General features: G+C 45.7%; 1 long non-coding RNA gene across 1 annotated transcript in view; it reads left to right on the top strand.

Moving 5' to 3' along the window:
- Window positions 1-24,234, top strand: part of LOC310643140 — a 51,460-nt gene continuing 27,226 nt past the window's right edge. The window contains exons 1-2 of the long non-coding RNA XR_014493019.1: window positions 1-45; window positions 15,133-15,221. This is a non-coding gene — a long non-coding RNA (uncharacterized lncRNA). The remainder of the gene's footprint in view (window positions 46-15,132; window positions 15,222-24,234) is intronic.

Raw genomic sequence — 24,234 nt, 5'->3', positions numbered from 1 at the left:
CCGAAGCAGCCGATGACCACCCATTTCCACAAGAAAACGCGACAGGTGAGCCAAGCTCGGTCTGAGGGCACCGCCAGCTTCTTAAGCAAGCAGGATCCACGCGGGTCTCTCGGAAGGTGGCCAGAGGAGAGCCAAAGAATGCATTTCTACCTCTGCCTCTGTGATCTCAGATTTTTATTCTTAAGTACTGGTAGTCCTCGACTTACTTGCTTGCCAGAAAGTTCACAAAAGGGGATCACGGGACCCCCGGGGACACACAAATGTGGGTCAGTGGCCGAGAATCCGAATCTTGATAGATGTGACCACGGAGGATGCTGCAACGGTTGTAAGTGTGAAAAAGGTCCTAAGACCCTTTTTTCCAGTGCCACTGTAACTTCGAGTGGTCACTAACTGAACTGTTGTAAGTTGAGGACTACCTGTACAAAACCAGGGCAATTGGAAATGCAGCATTGGGGGGAAAAACAACAACCCATCCCTTGCGGAAGGAGGAAGCAAGCCACAGTTCATTCACGGTTTTGTTCCCTATAGTATCAACCTTGTGAAGTCTCACGTTCCGCTATATATTCAAGATGGACAGTGATTAATATTTATGTGTATTTATGTGCAAGGGTGTAGGTATATACATATGTTGTTCATAGCATGTTTATATGCATGTGATGTATGTGTATACTTTTGAGAGCAAACAACAGTTTAATTTTTAATGTGTGCCAGTGTGTCCACAGTAAAAAATGACACTAAAGGTTATCTATCTATCTATCTATCTATCATCTATCAATTTATCTATCTATCTATCTATCCATCCATATCTATCTATCTATCTATCTATCTGTCTGTCTGTCTGTCTTTCTGTCTATCTGTCTATCTGTATGTCTATATCTATCTATCATCTACCAATTATCTATCTATCTATCTATCTATCTATCTATCTATCTATCTATCTATCTATCCATCCATCCCTATCTATCTATCTATCTATCTATCTATCTATCTATCTATCTATCATCTACCAATATCTATCTATCCATATCTATCTATCAATATCTCTATATCATCAATATCTATCTATCTATCTATCTGTCTGTCTGTCTGTCTCTGTCTGTCTGTCTGTCTGTCTGTCTTTCTGTCTATCTATCTGTATGTCTGTCTATATCTATCATCTACCAATTATCTATCTATCTATCTATCTATCTATCTATCTATCTATCTATCTATCTATCTATCCATCCATATCTATCTATCTATCATCTATCATCTACCAATATCTATCTATATCTATCTATCTATCAATATTTCTATATCAACCAATATCTATCTATCTATCTGTCTGTCTGTCTGTCTGTCTGTCTGTGTCTGTCTGTCTTTCTATCTATCTGTATGTCTATATCTCTATCTATCTATCTATCTATCTATCTATCTATCATCTATCTAATCTAATCTATATCCATCCATCCCTCCATCCACCTATCTAAAAAGAATGAACAAGAAAGAACAAAGAGGAAGAAAGCTCTTCCAAACTCCAAAACGGAATAAGAAGGAATCACCTTTTGCATGTCTCCTTCTTGTAGCCCAGAATTGCGATGCCACAGCACAATAAAAACAGTGGTGGAAAAAGCAGCTAGCAATTAAAAGCTCCAATGAACCTGGCAGGGCCAGAAATGGGAAAGGCTGAAGCTGAACCTTTGCAATGATTCCGATACATTAGCAGAGTGATGTTCAGCACAGCCTCCAAACCTCAGGGCTGTGATGTTGTCTCCAAATTGTCAATGGATGGGCGAGTGCAAAGAGCTGGGGAATTAATTGACTGCTGGAGCAAACTTACCATGGAGTTGAAAAAAAATCTACACCTGGCATTTTGCAGGCGTCCTCCTAAAGCAGGGCGTCTCCAAACTCGGCATCTTTAAGACTTGCGGACTTCAACTCCCAGAATTCCCCGGCCAGCATGTGGGGAAGTCCACAACTCTGCTGAGTTGGGAGAGCCGTGTCTGTTCTGTCCCAGCCTACGTGCTTTCTTGCTATGCTCACAAGCAAAAACGCCTCTTCCAAGAAACAGGCAGGAACCACAAGAAAAAACCAACCCCTTTTTATTCTCACAGACCTGAGTCAACATCCAAGGCAAACAAACACAGTTCACAGAAACTCCATCCTCAACATGAATGGCTGCCTTTGGCAACCAGCACCTCCCACACCTCCCCTTTTATTATTCAGCCCAGGCATGGCTCCCTAATGCCTTCTCCTTTGCCTTTGGAGCCGCCCCATTGCCTTCCTCTGTCCTACTCGCTTCTCTTGCCGGCGCTGTCGTGCATCCTGGATTTGTCCAAGCTGTGCTTCATCACCGTCCAACTCAGGCTCCCAGCGCAGCCGTGTCTCAGCCTGAGCGCGAGTAGAGGGGCCGGGCTCCTCGTCCGACTTTAAGTCGTGGAGCTCCTCAGAGCCTTCCTCTGACTCTTGATGTCACTCCAGGCCCCACCTCCTCCTCTTCCTCTGATTCCCCAGACTCAGCTGCCGGATCCATGGGCTGGCGAGGAATCCCAACAGTGGGGAAATCCGAGTTGGGAGACCCCTGTTAATGCAACCTCGATCGGAGAGAAAACGTGCTTGGCCCGGTTTGCAGGGGTGAAGATTTTCTGGGGAGGGGGTGTCAAGAAAAGAATCTAGGACCACCCTCCATGGCCAACTCACTGCAGGACAGAAGTTACCCTAACACCGAAGAGAGGGTGGAACAGAATTAAAGAAAGGAGGGACAAAATGCCATGTGCACGACAAGAACCAAGTTAGTCTTTAAACTCTTTTAAATAAATAAATAAATAAATTGGAATTGTTGGAATTGTCCCGCGGCGAGTTAGCCCATTCCTGTCAAGAAAAACAGCTGGAACTAAAAAAGTCCTTCCTTACAGGCGGTTCCCCGAATTACAGTCCCTGTTTGCAAGCCCACAAACCCGATTTTAGGACCTTCTGGCAGCGATTCTTAAAGCAAACCGATGATTTATTCTCCGTCCCAGGCGTAGAAAATTGGAGTGAAGACATGATTAAGAGGGAGACAGAATTAAGTATCTGGCTGGATTGCACTGATTTTGTTCTGTGGATGCTTTTCGACTTAAAAAGAATAACAATAAAGTTGGGAGGGACCTTGGAGGTCATCTAGTCCAACCCCCTGCTCAGGCAGGAAACCCTACACCATTTCAGTCAAATGGCTGTCCAGTTTCTTCTTAAAAACCTCCAGTGTTGGAGCATTCACAGCTTCCGGAGGCAGGTTGTTCCGCTGGTTAATTGTTCTTACTGTCAGGAAAACAAGCAATGAGGAAGCTTCTTGGAGGAGAATTGAAACGTCTTCAAAGAAGAATAGAAATAGAAATAGAAATAGAAATAGTGTAGCATAGCATAGCGTAGCGTAGAACAGAACAGAATTTAGAATAGAATAGAATAGAATAGAATAGAATAGAATAGAATAGAATAGAATAGAATAGAATAGAATAGAATAGAATAGAATAGAATAGAATAGAATAGAATAGTTGGAAGGGACCTTGGAGGTCAGGAGTCCAACCCCCTGCTGAGGCAGGAAACCCTATACCATTTCAGGCAAATGGCTGTCCAGTCTCTTCTTAAAGACTTCCAGTGTTGGAGCATTCACCACTTCTGGTGGCAGGTGGTTCCAATGGTTAATTGTTCTCCATGTCAGGAAAATTTCTCCTTAGTTCCAGGTTGCTTCTCTCTCTGATTAGTTTATATATAAAGAGAGAGTTCTTTCATTTAGTGAGCTTGTAAAATGTAATAAAATGAACGTAATGATGCAAAGAGTTGACTGGTTGCCCAGAAAGCGATGTAAAATAGTATTATTAAGTGAAGAAGGCTACAGTTATAAAGGAACTAGGAGCCTTGGTGGAGCAGTGGGCTAATGCCTCCTTAAGTAACACCAGCTGCCTGCAATTAGTGCAGGTTCGAGTCCCACCAGGCTCAAGGTTGACTCAGCCTTCCGTCCTTCCGAGGTAGGTAAAATGAGGACCCAGATTGTTGGGGGCAATTAAGCTGACTTTGTAATAATGCCGCTTGTGGGGGGGGGCGAAAGCCCTAATAAGCAGGCATATACATAAAACGAAGGCTATTGCTAAGCACATTGATTTGTGCTTTAGATTGTAAGCCGCCCTGAGTCTTCGGAGAAGGGCGGGATATAAATGGGATAAAAAAGAAAAACTGGTGGAAACTTAACCAAAAGGTGGCATTTTCTACTGTACACTTTTCCCAAAAGGTTTCCACAATTTTGGCCACTACGGTATAGACACGCACACGCACACACATTTTGCATATCTCTGAACTGTTTTTATTTTGTTCTGCGGATGCTTTTCTCCTTAAGAAGAAAAAGTGGGTACACGCACACGCACGCACATTTTGCATATCTCTGACAGGTAAAAATACCTGCGGGGGCGGAATCAGGAGAAGGCCTCCTTTGACGCAGCAATTAATCTTTCTCGGGAACAATTTTGTGAAAGTATGCAAAGCCATAAAACTGTAGGAAGAAAGGTGAACACCTATGCTATGTGACGCTGCCTGTAAGTCTTCCCTGGCCACACTATGCCGTCGTTGCTTCCATCTATGGTTTGTTAATAAAGCACGCTGGTTGGGATTCCCAGAATGCTAAGTCATGTTTGCAAACCAGGACGATAAGGTCTCACAAGACTTTCAGCCCAATAATTGAATTAACCTCTTTTTTTTTTCCCTCCCTGCATTTCCAAAGCGCAATCGGGTTAAGAATGATCAGGGCCCTTGGAAGCTAAAAGATACGAAGAACGGTTGCAAGGAGACTCTAGTTTAATGAAAAGAAGGACCGGGGGGGGGACAGGATAGCAGCGTTCCCATAATTGAGGGGCTGCCCCCCCCAAAAGAGGAGGAGGGGGGTCTATTTATCTTGCAAAGCAGCTGAACGCAGTAGAAGAAGCAACGGATGGAAACCAATCAAGGAGAGAAGCAAGCCAGAACGAAGGAGAAATTTCCCGACAATGAGAACAATTCACCAGTGGAACTCCTTGCCTCCAGACGTTGTGGGTGCTCCATCGCTTAGAGGCTTTTAAGAAGAGATTGGAGAGCCATTTGTCCGGAATGGCCTCTAGGGTCTCCTGCATGAACAGAAAGGTGGATCAGGAGACCTCCGGGGTCCCTTCCGACTTTATTATTCTAGGTTCTGTGTTCATTCAACCGTATAGTAAAAAGATCAATGGGTTCACACAACCTAACGACGTGCCCGGAGCTGCAGAGGTAAACCTCTCTCGTGAGAAGGGCCCAGCGGTCCTGCTGGCTCAAGGTGCAGCCAGAGTCAACCACGGGCTGTAGCTGCCCAAAGACGCCAAGCCACGTTGGGTTTGCTCCACAGCCTTTGATGGGAGACAAATGCCTGTTTGGCCAGGCGGGATCTCGTCCCCACAGCCTGCGTCTGGGTTAGGGGGGAAAAAAAATATCAAGAAGGGCAGGACTTCTGCTGCCTCAGCACCACCTCGACTTCGTTTCAGCAAAGCTTTGAAAAAGCAGCAGGGCTTCCCGTGTGCGCTTGGGGTTGTGTCTGTACAACGCAAGTCAGTCCGTGGGCTACTTTTCAGCACCAATTTTTGTGAGCCTGTGGGTGTGTCTGATTGTCCCTTGTTCGAAGTAAGAGGGACCGTTCCTTGGATCTGCCCTTCCTCCTTCCTTTCTCTCACCCTTTTCCCTCCCATCTTTCTTTCTTTCTTTCCTTCCTTCCTTCCTTCCTTCCTTCCTTCCTTCCTATTTCCTTCCCTCCCTCCCTCCTTCCTTCCATTCATTCTTTCCTTCCTTCCTTCCTGCCTCCTCCTTTTTTCCATCCTTCCTTCCTTCTTTCCCTTTCTCCTTCCTTCTTTCCTTCCTTCCTTCCTGCCTCCCTTTTTCTTTCCATCCATCCATCCATCCATCCATCCCTTTCTTCCTCCTTCCCTCCATCTCTCCCTCCCTTCCTTTCTCTCACCCTTTTCCCTCCCATCTTTCCTTCCTTCCTTCCTTCCTATTTCCTTCCCTCCCTCCCTCCCTTCTTTCCTTTTTTCCTTCCTGCCTCCCTTTTTCTTTCCTTCCCTCTCCTCCCTCTTTCCTTCCTTCCATTCATTCTTTCCTTCCTTCCTTCCTGCCTCCTCCTTTTTTCCCATCCTTCCTTCCTTCCTTCTTTCCCTTTCTCTTTCCTTCTTTCCTTCCTTCCTGCCTCCCTTTTTCTTTCCATCCATCCCTTTCTTCCTCCTTCCCTCCATCTCTCCCTCCCTTCCTTTCTCTCACCCTTTTCCCTCCCATCTTCCTTCCTTCCTTCCTTCCTTCCTTCCTTCCTTCCTTCCTTCCTTCCTTCCTTCCTATTTCCTTCCCTCCCTCCCTTCTTTCCTTTTTTCCTTCCTGCCTCCCTTTTTCTTTCCTTCCCTCCTCCCTCTTTCCTTCCTTCCCTCCCCTCCCTCCCTCCTTCCTTCCTTCCATTCATTCTTTCCTTTCTTCCTTCTTGCCTCCTTTTTTTCCCATCCTTCCTTCCTTCCTTCCTTCTTTCCTTCTTTCCCTTTCTCCTTCCTTCTTTCCTTCCTTCCTGCCTCCCTTTTTCTTTCCATCCATCCATCCATCCATCCATCCATCCATCCATCCTTCCTTTCTTCCTCCTTCCCTCTCTTCCTTCATTCTTTCCTCTCTTCCTTTCTTTTTTCCCCTCCCTCCCTCCCTCCCTCCCTTCTCTTCATTGGAGTTCACCCTCCAAAAGCCTAGCATAATGATGGTTTCGGTCTCCTTCTGGGCTAAGCGGAAAACCGCCGCCAAGCAAGCGTCTCCCACAAGCCAGGTTATTATCCTTGGTCCCGCAAAGAGGGGATTCGGCAAGCAGGGAAGGACCTTCTGATTTCGCCCCTCCGCTCAGCAGACCGAGCTGACCGCCATCAGCTCAGTAACCCGCTAAGCCTGACCTTATAAAAATCCCCTCCCTGCCTCTAACCTTGCCAGCCGAATAACGGTTCTCCTCCCGTTAAAGAAAAGCAAAATGGATTTGGCTCAAGGATGGGGCGGGTCAGAGTGACCGTCTCCCATCTTTTCATCCGTCTCCACGTTCCTGCCAGCTCTGCCCGGTTCGGCAGCCAAGCGAAGTGAGCCATATTACTGAAATAAGCCATAATCCCTATTATTGCCCAAGCTGCGTTTCCCACCAGCCTGAAAGTAGCGTTCATGGGGAGACACAGAGAGCTGTTTTCTGCCCCTGCCTTGGAGAAGCGGGGGAAAAAAAACACATTTCCGAAGCCAAAGGCCGAACTAAATAATGCCTCCAAGCCATCCTTTTCTCCTGGCTCTCTTCCCGTCCAATTTTGCGGAGCAAGGTTAAGCGGGAATGAACACCGAGCCTCAAACGATCAAAGGAAATGATCTCCGTGCTTCTATTCAGATCCGTTTGGACTCTTGAAAAAAAGTCTGGACGAGCCCCCTGCACTTTTCTTGGCAAGATTTTGGAGCTGGTTTGCCATTGCCTCCATCCTAGGGCTAAGAGAAAGGGACTGGCCCAAGGGCACCCAGCTGGCCTCATGCCTAGGGCAGGACTAGAACTCACCGTCTCCTGTGGATTGGCCCAAAGTTACCCAGCTGGCTTTCATGCCTAAGGCAAGATTAGAACTCACCGTCTCCTGGTGATTGGCCCAGTGTCACCCAGCTGGCTTCCATGCCTAAGGCGGCACTAGAATTCACACTCTCCTGATGATTGGCCCAAAGTCACCCAGTTTTCTGTCGTGCCCAAGGCAGGACTAGAACTCACCATCTCCTGGTGACTGGCCCAATGTCACCCAGCTGGCTTCCATACCTAAGGCGGCACTAGAATTCACACTCTCCTGATGATTGGCCCAAAGTCACCCCGTTTTCTGTCATGCCCAAGGCAGGATTAGAACTCACAGTCTCCCAATTTTTACCCTGATAAACTGGGATACCTCAAAACAGACAAGTGCGTTTGAAGTAAATAATGCTGCCAGCAAGGAACAATGAGTCTGTGATTCACTTATCAACCAGGGCAAAAAGGTCAAATACACATAGTCCTCGACTTACAACCATTCATTTAGTGACAGTTCAAAGTCCCAACGGGATTGCAAAAAGCAACCTACGACCGTTTTTCACACTTACGGTCGTTGCAGCATTTTTCCCCCCCCCGGTCACATGATCCAAATTCAGAGGCTTGGCAACTGGTTCACACTTACGACGGTCACCGTGTCCCGCGGTGTGTGGGTGTGTGGGTGTGTCACGCGATCTCCCTTTCGCGACCTTCTGACAAGCAAAGTCAATGGGGAAGCCGGATTCACTTAACGGCCGCGTTACTCATTTAACAGATGCAGCGACTCACTTAACAAGTGTGTCAAGAAAGGTTGTAAAACGGGGGGGGGGGGGGAAACCCGCTTAACAACTGTCTCACTTAGCAACAGAAATGTTGGGCTCCACTCTGGTTATAAGCCGAGGAACTACTTGTGATGGGTTGAGACTTCTTAACAGCCGCCTTGCTTAGAAACAGAAATTGTGTCCGGAATTGTGGTCATAAGTAACAAAAGTTGTGTTGGTTTCACCCTAGCCGTTCCTCTGTTTTGTGTTCCTTCTCCCCCCCCCCCCTTTCTTAATTCCTTCCCTCTGTAAATTAAACTCATATAAAAAAGCAAATTCTTTAGTCCAGCTGTCACAGGCAGTCCTCAATTCACAACAGTTCGGTTGGTGACTGGGATTTTAACAGTCAGACTGTGGGCACCATTTTGACTTTTTTGACCTAGCTCCACGGAGGTCTCCCCAAGGGGGGTGACCTTGAGGTGAAAAACTCCCCTCCATCCGTCAGCAAGGGCACAAAATCCTTTGCCGTGGCTGAAAGGGCCACGGGCTCGTAACGGATCCCAGAGCAGCATCTGCTGTGGCTCAGTTTGATTTTAATCCAATTCTGGTGTCGGCGCTTTGATTCCTTTGGCCAAATTGCGTCAATAATTAATTTGCAATCAAATGGGAGTTTAAAGAATTGCACCCGGGCCGCTCTCAGATCAAAAAAAAAAAAGAAGAAGAAGAAGAGGCGGGTGGATTTACTTCCTTTGAGCTTCAGCGTTTGGGCACTTCTGAAGGGACCGTTAAGGCAGGGGGGGGGAGAGGAATGCTTTGCCCTTGGTTGCCGCGGAAACCGCATCAGCACCAAACTTGTGACGCTCTCCTTTCCTCAGTCTGAAATCTTTTCCCAATCATTTCTTCCTTCCTTCCTTCCTTCCTTTCCCCTTCCCTTCCACTTTCTTTCTTTCTCTCCTTTCTTTTCCCTTCCTTCCTTTCTCTTCTTTCTTTCTTTCTTTCTTTCTTTCTTTCTTTCTTTCTTTCTTTTCCCTTCCCTTCCTCTTCCTTCCTTTCTCTTCTTTTTCTTTCTTTCTTTCTTTTTATTTATTTATTTATTTATTTATTTATTTATTTATTTATTTATTTTCCCTTCCCTTACTCTTTCTTTCTTTCTCTTTTCCTTCCTTCCTTCCTTCCTTCCTTCCTTCCTTCCTTCCTTCCTTCCTTCCTTCCTTCCTTCCTTCCTTCCTTCCTTTCCCCTTCCCTTCCACTTACTTTCTTTCTCTCCTTTCTTTTCCCTTCCCTTCCTCTTTCTTTCTTTCTCTTTTTCTTGCTTCCTTCCTTCCTTTCTCTTCTTTCTTTCTATTTATTTATTTATTTATTTATTTATTTATTTATTTATTTATTTATTTATTGTCCCTTCCCTTACTCTTTCTTTCTTTCTCTCCTTCCTTCCTTCCTTCCTTCCTTCCTTCCTTCCTTCCTTCCTTCCTTCCTTCTTTCCTGTTTTTATCTTTCAGCTACATCCTGGACAATGCTTGTTTCTCTGTTGTCAGAGGGCCCTTCACTTTCTCTCCCACTTCAGTTGTTAAAAAGTTCCCTTATTCAGGGGAGGTTAAATCCCTTTGCTATTTGAAAGAAAATATTTAAAATGAGTGTGTTTGTTGCCTCTCATATCATATGCAGTTCCTTTCCACTTTCTCTTTCTCTTTCTCTTTCAGGTGTTTCTCTTCCCTTCTTTATCCCTTTACTTTCTTTTCTTTTACCCTTCCTTTCTTCCTCCTTCCCTCCCTCCCTTCCTTTCCCTTCCTCTCTCTTCCTTTTCTCTTCCTCTTTCTTCCTTCCTTCCTTCCTTCCTTCCTTCCTTCCTTCCTTCCTTCCTTCCTTCCTTCCTTCCTTCTTTTTTTTTCTTTTCCTTCCTCCCTCCCTCCCTTCCCTTTTATATTTGGATTGCATTCTTCATTTTCTCCCCCCCCCACCCCCGCACTTATCCTTATTATGGGTCCTCTCGACTGATTACAATTTTGATTTTAATGATGTTTCCTGCACACAGGTTTTAATTTGCTCCCTAGGTTGTTTACTGCTGTCTCTTTCATTTGCTGAGTAATTACAACAGGAATAACGATGGTAATAACAAACCTTTATTTATCGTCCTGCTTATTCTCTCTTTTTTTCCCCAGCTCTGGAAAAGTTTGCAGCCCCTCCCGTTTAAGCTGGAAGTCTCTTGGCCCACTTCTGGCTTAATCTAGAACTTTTCATGGCATCGGACTGTCTAACTTTCCGGCTGTTTATATCCACGGCCTGGATTTTGTTTCATTTAATGCGAAGACAAATTAAATTAGGAAGAGACGCAAATCCCTCCCCAAAGACAGCCCAGTTTTAGGAGAGGCTAATGGAAACCATAATCTCGCCCTGGGGGACGGGAGCCGAAAAGGCGGCCTGTTAGGTCGCCTTGTTAAAAGGACTTAGGGAGCTTGAGTCCCATTTGGGAAGGAGACCGTCTGGGGGGCTAATGGCACTTGTGGGTCCTGCACAGAAGCCCACGGGGGGTGGGGGGTGGGGGGGTGGGTGGGAGGAAAGAGAATAGGATGAGGCTGAAAAATGCAGAGACATGGAATGAACAGAAGAAAACATTTGTAGCTCAGGTTGAACGGTGGACTTCTCTGAGCTTGGTGGTTTTCTTGCAAGCATTTCATGACCCAACTGGGTAACATCATCAGTGCTAGAAGGGATGGGGGGGGGGGTGTCTCTGCACACACCCCTCCCTCCTGGGAATGATGATGTTACCTAGTTGGGTCATGAAACGTCTGCAAGAAAACCACCCAGCTCAGAGAGCACCAAGGACCCCACAGTCCTCCTCCTCCTCCTTCTCCTCTTCCTCCTCTCTCCAAAAACCTGACCCCCTTCTAGTACTGAGGAAGTTGCCTAGTAGAGTCATGAAATATCTGCAAAAAGACCACCAAGAGAGTATCTCTTCCTTTCTCCTCCATCCACAAGCCCCTTTCCCTTCTGAAAATGTCACCTGGTTGGGCAATGAAATGTCTGCAAGAAAACAACCAAACTCGGAGACCACCAAGGGATCCCACAGCCCTCCTCCTCAACCCCACTACTCCCTTCTAACACTGATGGTGTTCCCTAGTTGGGTCATGAAACGTCTGCAAGAAAACCACCAAGCTCAGAGAGCACCGAGGACCCCACAGTTTTTCCTCCTCCTCCTCCTCCTCCTCCTCCTCCTCCTCCTCCTCCTCCTCCTCCTCCTCCTCCTCCTCTTCTCTGCAAACCCTTCTCCCTTCTAGCATTGATGATGTTACGTAGTTGGGTCATGAAACGTCTGCAAGAAAACCACCAAGCTCAGAGAGCACCCAGGACCCCACAGTCCTCCTCCACCTCCTCCTCCTCCTCTTCCTCAAACCACACTCCCTTCTAGCACTGATGACGTTACCTAGTTGGGTCATGGAAACCTCTGCAAGAGAACCCCCCCAAACTCGGAGAGCGCCTAGGACCTGTGCCACAAACATTCACTACTATCTGTTTTTCCTTTGCCTGTCTATGCAAGAAATCAACCCTAAACCAGGAAAGTCGACTTTGGTTTACACTCCCCCGCTTTCAGTCTTGTGCCACGTGCCCCGACAGCCCACGGCGGTGCATTTCGACTTTGGTGCTTCAACTCCCAGAATGCTCCAGCCAGCACGGGGGATTCTGGGAGTTTGCTGTTCTTCCTGTTAAAAGTCTGGCTGGTTGGAAAGAAGGAGAGGGCTTAAGGGGGAAAGTTCCACGTAATAAACCTCCCTCGCTTACGATTGTAATCCAGCCGCTTTTCGAAAGGATTTTGCAGCCCACGTGGGACGTTCTGGGCTGTTTTTCAGATTCTGCTACCTTCTGGGTCTCTTGGGAGCCACGCAGGCTGGGGATGATGGTTGTTGCAGTCCAAAGCCTCCGATAAGCATCACGCCAGCGGCAGGTGTTCAAGGTGTTTTAGGAATGCCTTACAGCCTCCTCTGGCTCCCTTCCAAACTGTATCCTCCAGGTACCCATCCTTGGAGGGTGCAGGTCCCTGAATTCTCCTGTTGCCCGGGCAACCGCAGCATCCTCCTTATGGCCCGGAGTCAAAACAAATCCCAGTGTTTTTATCTTTGAGCTTCATCCTGGACGGTGCTTGTTCCTCCCTCCACTTTCGGAGGCTCTCCACTTTCTCTCCCGCTTCAGCTGTTAAAAAGTTCCCTTATTTTCAGGGGAGGTTCAATCCCTTTGCTTTTTGGAAGAAAATATTTAAAATGGCTGTGTGGCAGAGTGTCACGCAACCTTCTTTCCTCTCCTGTCACCTTCAGTTCCTTTCCACTTTCTCTTCCAGGTGTTTCTCTACCTCCTTCCCTTTCTTTATCCCTTTAGTTTCTTTTCGTTTACCCTTCCTTTCTTCCTCCTTCCCTCCCTCCCTCCCTTCCTTCCATTCCATTCCTTTCTTTCTTTTTCTTTCTTGGTCTCTCCTTTCTTCTTTCTCTCCAGTTCCTTCACTCCCTCCTTCCTTCCTTCCCCCTCCCTTCCCCTTCCCTTTTTTGTTCTCTTTTCTTCTCCTGCATTCCCTTCCTTCCTTCCTTCCTTCCTTCCTTCCTTCCTTCCTTCCTTCCCTTCCCTTTCCTTTCCTTTCCTCTGTCCCTTTCTCTTTCCTTCCTTCCTTCCTTCCTTCCTTCCTTCCTTCCTTCCTTCCTTCCCTTCCCTTCCCTTTCCTTCCCTCTGTCCCTTTCTCCTTCCTTCCTTCCTTCCTTCCTTCCTTCCTTCCTTCCTTCCTTCCTTCCTTCCTTCCTTTCCTTTCCTTTCCTTTCCTTTCCATTCCTTCCCTCTGTCCCTTTCTCCTTCCTTCCTTCCTTCCTTCCTTCCTTCCTTCCTTCCTTCCTTCCTTCCTTCCTTCCTTCCTTCCTTCCTTCCTTCCATGGGCTACTTTTTCCACACCAATTTTTGTGAGCCTGTGGATCTCTCTGTCCCTTGTATGAAGTAAGATGGATTCCTTGGGGCTGTCCCCCTCCTCCTTTCCTCTTCCTTCCTCCCTCCCTCCCTTCCTTCCTTCTTCTTTCCCTACCTCCTCCCTCTCCCTCCCTCCCTCCTTTTTCTCTCTCTGTTTTTCCAAATGTTTTGGAAGTTCACTTCTCTTTAAGTGCCAAGACTGGGATGTAAGATCAGATGCTGGAATGGCTCCACACCTGGACTTGATCACCTGCCCATCTACCTTGCCAGGTTGATAGATTATTATTTTTTTCCCCAATCTCTGTCAACAAAGGTCCCTTTTCTGCATCTTTTTTCTCTCTCTCCCTACCGGCCTTAAATTCACGCTTTAAGCCAGTAGCTGCCACCAAACCTGTCCAAAAATGGCAATTAGAGGCAGCTGATCACGTTATTGTTTCTTTTCCAGAAGCCCTTTGTATGAGAGGAAAAGCAGCAACCAAATTCTGTTGTTATGTTAGTCTTTTTTGGCAGATGGTAGAAAGTGCTGGGAACATGCCAGATCCATATAGTATATATATAGATATAGTTATAGATATTTTTTTTATAAGTCAAAGAAAGTGGCCAAGAACAAGACCGCAAGACAGAGAGCCAAAGAGCTTGAAATGTAATCAAGAGTTTCTGAAATCCATCTTCCTTTCCTTTCCCCCTCAGTAAGATTAAAATAAACATTTTTTTCTCCAGCCAAACTAGATCCTTGAGGATCCTGTCGGCGTCCAAATTCACTTCTGGGCCGCTTTGCTTCCATCTGCGTTGCGTTTCCAATCTCAGATTACTCTAGTTTGCAGCCCGAAGGTTTCCTGGTGGTGACCCATCCATCCAACTTTTAACCAGATCCTGGGGGCCTTTGCCCAGGTTCGCCTGGCACGCCAGTTGCGGCCCTACCTGGACCGAGATGCCCTGCGCACAGTCACTCATGCGCTCGTGACCTCCCCGATTGAACTACTGCGACGCTCTCTACATGGGGCTGCCCTTGAGGACCACCCGGAGGCTTCAGCTGGCGCAGAATGCAGCCGCGCGGGTTGTGATGGGGGTTTCCCGATACTCCCACGTAACACCTCTTCTCCACGAGCTGCATTGGCTTCCGGTTGCCTTCCGGGTGAGATTCAAGGTGCTGGTGATGACCTATAAAGCCCTAAATGGCTTGGGTCCGGATTACCTACGGGAGCACCTGCTGCCGGCATCATGCTCCCTTCATCCCGTGCGCTCCCACAGGGAGGGTCTTCTCAGGGTACCGCCGGTAAAAGATTGCCGGCGGACAATAACCAGGGGAAGGGCCTTCTCTGTGGGTGCACCGGCCCTTTGGAACCAGCTGCCTGTAGGGCTTAGGACTGCCCCTGACCTTCGCTCATTCTGCCGGGACCTGAAGACCTGGCTCTTTGAGCTTTCCGGCCAGGACTGAGAGTAAATAACTGGGGTTTCAATTGTATTTTAATTGGGGTTTTTATTTCAAGGTTAATGTAATCATTTTAATTGTTTTTCATTTTTGTAATTTGCTATATTGTTTTTAAAAAACCTTGTGAACCACCCTGAGTCCTACGGGAGAAGGGCGGCATGTAAGTTTAATAAAATAAATAAATAAATAAAAACAAATCTTTCCTTAATAGCCTCAACCCCATCAGCCAAGGGGTTTTCTGTCACCTCCTGAGACACCCCCCCTTTTCAAAAACGAAAAATAATAATAAGCCATAATGCAAGAATTCAGCGGCACGGAATTTTACGTGTCCTGGCGGGACTGAGGTAAGTACAGATAGTCCTTGACTTACAAGGGTTCATTTAGTAACCGTTCAAAGTTATAACAGCACTGGGGGAAAAAAGAATGACTTATGACCTTTTTTTTCACACTTACAACAGTTGCAGTATCCCCGCGGTCCTGTGGTCAAAATTCGGACGCTTGGGCAACTGACTCATATTTACGACCGTCTGACGAGCAAAGTCAATGGGTAAGCCAGATTCACTAATCTGACTAACTTAACAACGGCAGTGATCAACTTAACTGCTGTGACGAGAAATGACATAAAATTGGGTAAAATTCACGTAATGAATGTTTCACTTAGCTTTGCTAGCTGGGGAATTCTGGGAGTTGAAGTCCACCTGTCTTCAAGCGGCCGAGATTGAGAAACGTTGCTTTTGAAGGAGATCAAGCTCTCGCTGAGACTTTGCAAAAGCCAAAATGAGGGTAAACGTGCTTTATTCCCCTCCAGTCACTGAGGCAGATAAAAAGGGGTAGTAGATCCTTGATCACATCCTGGTGACCGCCACCTTGACTTTTTTGCCCACTGCGGACGCTCAGCCTTAGGCCCTCCTTGAGAAAAAAAGTTGCAATCCCACATTTTTTTGAGGCTCCAGTACAAGACAAACTTTTACAAGGCTCCAGCTTTTTTAGATGACTCCAAGGTCCCTTCCAACTTTATTGTTATAATAAAACTTTTATTCATAAAACATGAAACTCGGTCAACTGAACACTCAAATTGACTGGCACTAACAGTCGACAAGGGTTGCTGCCAGCATCCTAGGTATCAACCGGGTATCTCCTTAAAATGTAAGATGTCCCGAGTAGCTCAGTTTTTTGTAGCTTTGCTGGAGTTATTGCGGGAAGCTGCAGTTTCTTGATGTGTTTTGCAAAGTTTTTGGACATAGTTCCCAGTGCCCCGATGACAATGGGCGTCACTGTTACGCGTTTCATCCATAATCGCGCCGTTTCGATGGCCAGGTCGCGGTATTTCATAATATTTTCCAGTTCTTTTTCTTCGACTTTGGCATCTCCCGGTACAGCGATATCAATCAACTGTACGCTTTGGTTCTCTATGACTGCGATAATTGGTGTGTTGTGTTCCAAATGGCAATCTGTATTATTATAATTATAATTATTATTATAATTATTATTATTATTATTATTATTATTATTATTATTATTATTATTATTATTAATAACAACAACAACAACAACAATAACAACAATAACAATAATAATAATAATAATAATAATAATAATAATAATAATAATAATAATGCTGGTTATCTGTATTTAAGTGGAAGGACCTTCCTAATTAGAAATATTTGAAAATGGGTGGACTTCAACTCCCAGAAATCCCCAGTCACCACGGCTGTCTGAGAATTCTGGGAGTTGAAGTCCATCCATTTTAAAGGGGCCACGTTTGGGGAAAAAACAAAAAACACCCTGATTGAATCTGAGAATTGATGCACAGAACTACACCATTGATTACAAAAGAGTGCAGCTTCTGGTCCAAGCTGTGTATAAAATTCCTCCTCCATGCTGATTCTTTTGACTTTGGTGCATTTTCAAATTATTTGGGTTTCCTACTATCAGAAGAATAGTTCCAACTCGAGCCAGGGCTGCGGAAGAATAAATAAAAATGAGATCTAGGTAGCTGTGATATTCCTAAAAGCAAAACAGTTTACGTTTAGGGGTGGCTGTAAAGAAATGGGGGTACAGTAGCAGATTGCTATAGGGCAGGGGCAGGCAACCTTGGCTCTTTTATGACTCATGGACTTCAACTCCCAGAGTTCCTGAGCCAACATGCGGAACTGTGGCCCCTTTATGATTTGTGGACTTCAACTCCCAGAATTCCTGAGTCAGCACGGCTCAGCTTGGAAACCTCTCCTTTTCCCCTCAGCATGGCTGGTCAGGAATTCTGGGAGTTGAAGTCCACCAGTCATAAAGGGGCCTTAGTTCCCCATGCTGGCTCAGGAATTCTGGGTGTTGATGTCCACAAGTCATAAAGCTGCCTAGGCCTAGGCCAGGGGTAGGCAACCTTGGCTCTTTTATGACTCGTGGACTTCAACTCCCAGAATTCCTGAGCCAGCATGGCTCAGCTTGGAAACCTCTCCCCTTTCCCCTCAGCGTGGCTGGCTCAGGAATTCTGGGAGTTGAAGTCCATGAGTCATAAAGCGGCCTAGGCCTAGGCCAGGGGTAGGCAACCTGGGCTCTTTTATGACTCGTGGACTTCAACTCCCAGAATTCCTGAGCCAGCATGGCTCAGCTTGGAAACCTCTCCCCTTTCCCCTCAGCGTGGCTGGCTCAGGAATTCTGGGAGTTGAAGTCCATGAGTCATAAAAGAGCCGAGGTTGCCTACTCCTGCTATTGGGGGAGTTTGAAGGTCTACATGCTGATTCTATGGTGACACTTGAGCAGTGTGTGTGTGTGTGTGTGTGTGTGTGTGTGTGTTTGTGAACATGCAGTTCCTCTGGGACAGTTAATTTAATTAACTGTTTGTGTTTGCAGACCTTATCCTTTGCTATGTGGATTAGGTCTGGGTAACTTATTTTTTTTGGGGGGGGGGGGCGGAGAGGTTGAGGACGTTTGCTCGTTTTAGGTGATTAACTTAGTTCCAGCCTGACTGTCAATCATCTAGTGGAGACCCTGATCCTGACCACTGTGGATTCGGTTAATAGTTTAAGGGGAAGAGGGAAACGGTATAAAGAATAAAATATATTTGGATGCAAAACTCACGCCGCGGAAGACGTTTGCTTTTTTATTTTGCATCTTCTTCAAAGTGAGCCTCCTTCTAGCCTCCTTTGCAGTGGCCACGGCGGCGCATCAAAAACATGCATAAATGCAGCGAAGGCCTGCAGCTTGTGCATGTCCAAAATAAAACCTCTGATCTGCTGCAGAGTGCAAAAGCTAACCGTGCAGCCTTCTGAGGCCTGGAAAAATGCAAAGCAACTCCTCCATTACAGGATTCTTCTAGAAGAGTTCTCCCTAGGCTGGCCAATTCTTAGAGGTTGGATTACAAATCTCATCCTTCCCAGCCTACCAGCTGGTAATTTTGGAAGATGCAATCACAGGTCGATTAAAGAAAGCTGTGCTGGAGAAAATTCAAGTAGGGGCCATTTTCTTCCTCCTTCCCTCCATGCTTCCTGCATTGCATTATGGGGAAAATGGAGCCTGAAGCCAAAAGACCTTCAAGCCGAAGACGCTTTTTCTCCAAAGGCGGTTAGTTCAATGCTTACTTGATTTAAACCTCAATCAGGCCTGCATCCCCCCTCCGAAAAGTGCTGCAACTGACATTAAGGTGGGGTGGTGAGGTGGTTGCTTGGAACAAACTGGAATTATCCTCAATTAGATCAAATTATGTGTTTGCAGACTGGGAGAGAATAATGCGCTTAAACTACTTCTTCTTCTTCTTCTTCTTCTTCTTCTTCTTCTTCTTCTTCTTCTTCTTCTTCTTCTTCTTCTTCTTCTTCTTCTTCTTCTCCTCCTCCTCCTCCTCCTCCTTCTCCTTCTCCTTCTCCTTCTCCTTCTCCTTCTCCTTCTCCTTCTCCTTTTCCTTCTTCTTCTTCTTCTTCTTCTTCTTCTTCTTCTTCTTCTTCTTCTTCTTCTTCTTCTTCTTCTTCTATGTGATGATGATGATGATGATGATTACTATTGATCATCGCACAGTCAGCCAGATGTTCAGAATGGATCTGGCCTTTTTGTCTACCTATCGAGTCCTTCCCAAGGATCTGGAATAGGCAGATGTGGATGTTTGATGGTATTACAGATATCGTCCCAGGATGGAAGCAGTTCCTAGTAAGGCTGCCTTTTGCAATTGACTGATGGCGAATTATTATTATTATTATTATTATTATTATTATTATTATTATTATTATTATTATTATTATTATTATTATTATTATTATTATTATTTTCCAAATTGCTGTTTTGCCAAGGGTTTCAAGGCCTACATGCAGATTTCAATTTTTTGCAGTCTGGAAGAGGGAGAAATGCCTGTAGCTGTGGATATTGCAACGTTTCAACACCCGCCATTCGTGTGTAAAGGTTTTTTATGTTGTTGTATAACTGACTTAGTCATTGCACACTCGTTCTGAGGGTGCAAAACGTTACCTCCTTGCTCAGATTGAATGAGTAAGTTGCAGACTTCAGGTTGCTTTGGTTTGAGATTAGCTCTTGCATTTGAAGTTCTGGAGGCCTCCATAAGTACAGCCAGTCCTTGACTTGCAAGTGTTCACTTAGTGACAATGCAAAGTTACAACGGCACTGAAAAATAGTGACTTGTGATGGTGTTTCACACTTATGACCGTCATCTGAGTTACAGTCGGATGCTTGACAAGTGACTCATATTTATGACAGTTGCAGTCTCCTGGGGGAGTGTGTGTCACGTGGTCCCCTTTTGCGACCTTCCGGCAAGCCAGATTCACTTTACAACCGTGTTGCTAATTTGACAACTGCGACGTTTCGCTTAACAAAGGTGGCGAGAAAAGTCGTAACGTGGGGCAAAAACTCAGTTAACCAACATCTCGCTTAGCAACGTAAATTTTGGGCTCAGTGACGGTCGTAAGCCGAGGACTCCCTGTAAACAGCTTTTAAAAAATATAGTCTACCTTCATGGTAATTCTTTTCCAAATCGATCTGGGAGGATTTTCCCTACGGCGGGCCTGCAAATACACACCCATTAATTGTGGGGCAATTTTGGTGAAGTTGTTAGGTGCTCAAACTCTGCAGCCGGCTTTTGCAAAACCCATCGGCTTTCTTTTTTTATTTAGTTGTTAATTAAATTTATAGGCCTGCCCGTCTTGAGGGACTTTGACGCCTGGCAATTGATCCACAGCTTTAAAAGATTTCTGCTTGAAGGCCTACCTTTCTTAAAGGGCCCGAGGTTTGTTAACCCCTGGGATTATGTCCGTAGGGGTTGTTTTTTTAAAAAAAAGCACAAAGTTTGTGCAAAAACCAGGCAGAGCTCCTGGCTGCCATATTGACTTTTTTGACCTCGCTGGGTTATTGTTAAATAATCATTAAATAACGAGCAGTTAAATAATGAAATAACTGTTACTATTCGAATTAAATTGTCTTCCTTTTAACTGTTTCATTTCTTCTACTGCCCTCCGATTTTTGCTCCTCACAAACCATGGTTTAACCCGCCGCCTCCCGCAATCTGCCTCCGGTTGATGGGCCCGGTGGTCCCCAACTTACAGCCATTTCTTTAGTGACCATTCAAAGTTACAGTGATACTGGAAAAGACGCGACTTACGGCTGATCCTCTCACATACGACCGTTGCAGCATCGCCATGGTCACATGATCCGAATTTGGACACTTGGCAACTGGCATGTACTTAAACAGTTGCAGCCCTCTGGGGGTCACGTGATCTCTATTTGCGACCTTCCTGGCTGGGTGATGTAAGATATTTGAAGGTCGATGATTTGATTAGCTCTACCTAGGACTCCATTGGGCAGTCAGCCCCGAGTTCGAAACTTCTATTTCAAGTTGGCTTTTCTTTGAAGTGCTGTCCATGGAAATTCTCAGTCAATCCAGGTCACGGTTATCCCAAAGGTGCTTTTTCAGGAGGCAATTGGACTATCTTGTTTTTCCTTTGAAGACGTTTCGCTTCTCATCCAAGAAGCTTTTTCAGCTCTTCTGAAGAATAGAATAGAATAGAATAGAATAGAATAGAATAGAATAGAATAGAATAGAATAGAATAGAATAGAATAGAATAGAATAGAATAGAATAGAATAGAATAGAATAGAAAAATTAGAACAGAACGGAACGGAACGGAACAGAACAGAATAGGAATAATAGAATAGAATAGGATTAAAGAATAGGAAAATTAGAATAGGACAGGACAGAACAGAACAGAACAGAACAGAACAGAACAGAACAGAACAGAACAGAACAGAATAGAATAGAATAGAATAGAATAGGAAAATTAGAATAGGATAGGATAGGATAGGATAGGATTATAGAATTGGAAAATTAGAATAGAAAAATTGCAATAGAATAGAATAGAATAGAATATGGAATAGAATAGAATAGAATAGAATAGAATAGAATAGAATAGAATAGAATAGAATAGAATAGAATAGAATAGAATAGAACAGAATAGGAAAATTAGAATAGGATAGGATAGGATTATAGAATAGGAAAATTACAATAGAAAAATTACAATAGAATAGAATAGAATAGAAAAATTAGAATAGGATAGGATAGGATAGGATAGGATTATAGAATAGGAAAATTAGAATAGAAAAATTACAATAGAATAGAATAGAATAGAATAGAATAGAATAGAATAGAATAGAATAGAATAGAATAGAATAGAATAGAATAGAAGAATAGAATACCAGAGTTGGAAGGACCTTGGAGGTCATCTAGTCCAACCCCCTGCTCAGGCAGGAAACCCTATACCATTCCAGACAAACAGCTGTATAGTCTCTTCTTAAAAACCTCCAGTGTTGGAGCATTCACAGATTCTGGAGGCAGGTTGTTCCACTGATTAATTGTCCTCACTGTCAGGAAAACAAGAAACAAAGAAGCTTTTCGGAGGAGAAGCGAAACCTCTTCAAAGAAAAACAAGTAAGTCCAGTTGCCTGCTGAAAAAAAAAAGCACCTTTGGGAATGTCTTTCAAGCGTTCTTCTCCATCACGGCGCCCTCCTGACCGGATGGCAAGTGGTGGGATTCAAATAGGTGACCAACCGGTTCTCTGCGTGGATGCCGCTTCCGGAGGTCCGGCCTGGGCCTGGGCAACAAAAAAATTAGTGGCCATTTCTGCCGAACTGGTGCGAACCGGCTGAATCCCACCACCTACCTGATGGAGGCACTAAATTTTCCAGGTGTGCAGTTGCCAGAGGTGAGGAAGTCTCCTGGGAGGCCGTTCACATCTGAGCTTCAACCTTGCTTATAAAATCATCCTCCTTCTCTCAGCGCTTCCAGCGTCTAATAGGCATCGTGCCTGCTTAATGAGCGATGCCTAATTAATAAACTATTCTGGAAAACACATGGTTTGCCTTCTGAAACAGGGGGTCCTTGACTTACGACCGGATTTGAGCCCAGAATTTCTGTTGCTAAGCGAGAGAGTTGCTAAGTTTTCGCCCTGTTTTTAAGACCTTCCTTGCCTCAGATGGGACGGGAGTCCCTGCGGTCGTTAAGCGAATAACGTGGTTGCTAAGTGAATCTGGCTTCCCATACTGACTTTTGCCAGCCGGGAGGTCATAAGAGGGAATCGCATAACCCCACCGGGGACTCTGCGGCCGTCATAAATGTGAGCCGCTGAGTTTTGATCAGGTGAACCGCAGGGGTGCTGCGGGGGTTGGTAAGTGTGAAAAACGGTCGCAATAAGTCAGTTTTTTGAGTGTCGTCGTATCTTGGGAGGGTCACTGAGCGGACCGTCTAAGTCAAAGACTGCCTGCGAAAGGCATGCAATTTTTAAAAGGTGGTGTGCCTCTCCTTCCCTCTCTGAAAACGGCTGCGTATTAAATATAGCATGCGGATGAAGGGAAGGAAAAACGAAGGTTTAATAGCGCAATATCGCATCCCTGTAAGAGCGGGGGAAACGATTGAGCAGTTAAATGTCTCGTTTTGTTTACTGGTACCCTAAAATATCCTGTTTCTCTTCCTGGCTTTGCTATGTAAGACGATAGGGTGGAAAATGATATTTTTCTTTCTCTTTGGCTCCCAATTTTTTTGGGTGCAATGCTCAGAGCACCAGAAGCGGAGCCATTACTGGCTCCAAAGAGCTGTTTAGCACGATCGTAATCAGAGCAGGGCGGGAAGGGACCTTGGAGGTCTTCTAGTCAACCCCCCTGCGCGAGTCCCCTGTATCATAGTCACGCGATCCGTTTCCAGGGAGAGAGAGCGACCTTGTGCAGAGATCTGGAAAAGAGTGAGATCCAGGCCCAGGGGTGCAGCGTCTGCGGAGAAAAAGTCGCAATGAAAGCAGGAGGGGATGATCGAGAGAGCCGGTTTGGTTTTTGGGTTAAGGCACCAGGCTAGAAAGCAGGAGGTGGTGAGTTCAAATCTCACCTTAGGTCCCAAAACCGGCTTGGTGACTTTGGGCCAATCACCAGGAGACTGGGAGTTCCAGTCCTACCTTAGGCATGAAAGGAGGCTGGGTGATTTGGGGCCAGTCAGCAGGAGACGGTGAGTTCTAGTCCTGCCATAAGGCATGAAATGCGCCTGGATGATTTTTGAGTCAACCAGGAGACGGTGAGTTCTAGTCCTGCCTTAGGCAGGAAAGCCAGCTGTGTGACTTTGGGCCAAGGAGACAGTGAGTTCTAGTCCTGCCTTAAGCCATGAAAGCCAGCTGTGTGACTTTGGGCCAAGCACCAAGAGACGGTGAGTTCTAGTCCTGCCTTAGGCATGAAATGCACCTGGGTGATTTTTGAGTCAATCACCAGGAGACGGTGAGTTCTAGTCTCATCGTAGGCATGAAAGCCGGCTGGGTGACTTGGGGCCAAGCACCAGGAGACGGTGAGTTCTAGTCCTGCTTTAAGGCATGAAAGCCAGCTGGGTGACTTGAGGCCAAGCACCAAGAGATCCCGCCTTAGGCATGAAATGTGCCTGGGTGATTTTTAAGTCAATCACCAGGAGACGGTGAGTTCTAGTCTCGTCGTAGGCATGAAAGCCAGCTGGGTGATTTGGGGCCAATCAGCAGGAGACCCTCAGCTGTTCTGGCTGGGTTATTTCCCCCACTTACATCTACCTGACCTACCAAAGCAGGGAGGGGAAGGATGTTATGGAGCCTCACTCCTTAAGGAGGTCCACCTGGTGGGACCCAGAAGAAGGCCTTCCCCCTAGTGGCAACTTCAGGGAAAGATAAGGTGCCCCCCGCCCCATTTTGACGCTCTTTAGCCAGGTCCTCAAGACCTGGTTCTGCTGAATGGACCTGGGGACCCCAGAATGACACGGAACCCATCCAGCGGCTTGTCTGATTGTTGTTGCCAGGGAGCTGTGTGGTTTTATTGGGGTCTGTATTCGGGATTTTGCTTCCGAAATCTCTGTGACCGACTTGGGCAGCCGTAAAAAACTTTCTAAACAATTAAATAATAAATAAATATTTGAAAAACACCTGAGGTTTGCCAGCTAGGAGATGTTCCCGGGACCTGACAGAATAACAGAGCTGGAAGGGACCTCGGAGGTCATCTAGTCCAACCCCCTGCTCAGGCAGGAAACCCTACGCCGTTCCAGACAGACGGTTGTCTAGTCTCTTCTTAGAAAC

This window comes from Vipera ursinii (assembly GCF_947247035.1).
Source record: "Vipera ursinii genome assembly, chromosome: 7".
Taxonomy (NCBI): domain Eukaryota; kingdom Metazoa; phylum Chordata; class Lepidosauria; order Squamata; family Viperidae; genus Vipera; species Vipera ursinii.
The sequence above is the reverse complement of the archived record's forward strand: the minus strand, read 5'-3'. Positions and strand labels throughout refer to the sequence as shown.